Raw genomic sequence first — 2,500 nt, 5'->3', positions numbered from 1 at the left:
TATATATATATATATATATATATATATATATATATATATATATATATATATATATATATATATAGTAGGTTGGTAGACAGCAACCACTCAGGGAGGTACTACCGTCCTGCCAAGTGAGTGTAAAACGAAAGCCTGTAATTGTTTTACATGATGGTAGGATTGCTGGTGTCTTTTGTCTGTCTCATAAATATGCAAGATTACAGGCATGTCTTGCTACTTCTACTTACACTTAGGTCACACTACACATACATGTACACGTTTATTTATACACACTCATCTGAGTTTTCTTTGATTTTATCGTAATAGTTCTTGGTCGTATTACTTTTCCTTTTATATCCATGGGGAAGTGGAATAAGAATCTTTCTCCGTAAGCCATGTGTGTTGTAAAAGTCAACTAAAATGCCGGGAACAATGGGCTAGTAACCCCTTTTCCTGTAAAGATTACTAAAAAGAATAAGAAGAAGAAAATTGTCAAAGTGGGAAGTCTGATTGTGCGTGGATGTTGTGCAAATGATAAGAAAGAGATGATTATGGAAGTTATGAATGAGAAGAAACTGGATGTCCTGGCTTTAAGTGAAACAAAGCTGAAGAGGGTGGGAGAGTTTCAATGGAGAGGAATAAATGGGATTAGGTCAGGGGTTTCAAATAGAGTTAGAGCTAAAGGAGTAGCAATAATGCTGAAGGATAAGCTATGGCAGGAAAAGAGGGACTACAAATGTATAAATTCAAGGATTATGTGGAGTAAAATAAAGATTGGATGTGAAAAGTGGGTTATAGTAAGCGTGTATGCACCTGGAGAAGAGAGAAGTGCAGAGGAGAGAGAGAGATTCTGGGAAATGTTGAGTGAATGCGTGGGGAGTTTTGAATCAAGTGTGAGAGTAATGGTGGTTGGGGATTTCAATGCTAAAGTGGGTAAAAATGTTATGGAGGGAGTAGTAGGTAAATTTGGGGTGCCAGGGGTAAATATAAATGGGGAGCCTTTAATTGAGCTATGTGTAGAAAGAAATTTGGTAATAAGTAATACATATTTTATGAAAAAGAGGATAAATAAATATACAAGGTATGATGTAGCACATAATGAAAGTAGTTTGTTAGATTATGTATTGGTGGATAAAAGGTTGACGGGTAGGCTCCAGGATGTACATGTTTATAGAGGGGTACCTGATATATTGGATCATTATTTAGTTGTAGCTACAGTTAGAGTAAGAGGTAGATGGGAAAAGAGGAAGGTGGCAACAACAAGTAAGAGGGAGGTGAAAGTGTATAAACTAAGGGAGGAGGAAGTTCGGGCGAGATATAAGCGACTATTGGCAGAAAGGTGGGCTAGTGCAAAGATGAGTAGTGGGGGGTTGAGGAGGGTTGGAATAGTTTTAAAAATGCAGTATTAGAATGTGGGGCAGAAGTTTGTGGTTATAGGAGGGTGGGGGCAGGAGGAAAGAGGAGTGATTGGTGGAATGATGAAGTAAAGGGTGTGATAAAAGAGAAAAAGGTAGCTTATGAGAGGTTTTTACAAAGCAGAAGTGTTATAAGAAGAGCAGAGTATATGGAGAGTAAAAGAAAGGTGAAGAGAGTGGTGAGAGAGTGCAAAAGGAGAGCAGATGATAGTGGGAGAGGCACTGTCAAGAAATTTTAATGGAAATAAGAAAAAATTTTGGAGTGAGTTAAACAAGTTAAGAAAGCCTAGGGAAAGTATGAATTTGTCAGTTAAAAACTGAGTAGGGGAGTTAGTAGATAGGGAGAGGGAGGTATTAGGTAGATGGCGAGAATATTTTGAGGAACTTTTAAATGTTGAGGAAGAAAGGGAGGCGGTAATTTCATGTACTGGCCAGGGAGGTATACCATCTTTTAGGAGTGAAGAAGAGCAGAATGTAAGTGTGGTGGAGGTACGTGAGGCATTACGTAGAATGAAAGGGGGTAAAGCAGCTGGAACTGATGGGATCATGACAGAAATGTTAAAAGCAGGGGGGGATATAGTGTTGAAGTGGTTGGTACTTTTATTTAATAAATGTATGAAAGAGGGGAAGGTACCTAGGGATTGGCAGAGAGCATGTATAGTCCCTTTATATAAAGGGAAAGGGGACAAAAGAGAATGTAAAAATTATAGAGGAATAAGTTTACTGAGTATACCAGGAAAAGTATACGGTAGGGTTATAATTGAAAGAATTAGAGGTAAGACAGAATGTAGGATTGCGGATGAGCAGGGAGGCTTCAGAGTGGGTAGGGGATATGTAGATCAAGTGTTTACATTGAAGCATATATGTGAACAGTATTTAGATAAAGGTAGGGAAGTTTTTATTGCATTTATGGATTTAGAAAAGGCATATGATAGAGTGGATAGAGGAGCAATGTGGCAGATGTTGCAAGTATATGGAATAGGTGGAAAGTTACTAAATGCTGTAAAGAGCTTTTATGAGGATAGTGAGGCTCAGGTTAGGGTGTGTAGAAGAGAGGGAGAATACTTCCCGGTAAAAGTAGGTCTTAGACAGGGATGTGTAATGTC

This window comes from Cherax quadricarinatus, chromosome 1, assembly GCF_038502225.1.
Source record: "Cherax quadricarinatus isolate ZL_2023a chromosome 1, ASM3850222v1, whole genome shotgun sequence".
Lineage (NCBI taxonomy): Eukaryota > Metazoa > Arthropoda > Malacostraca > Decapoda > Parastacidae > Cherax > Cherax quadricarinatus.
Note: the sequence above shows the minus strand (reverse complement) of the source record.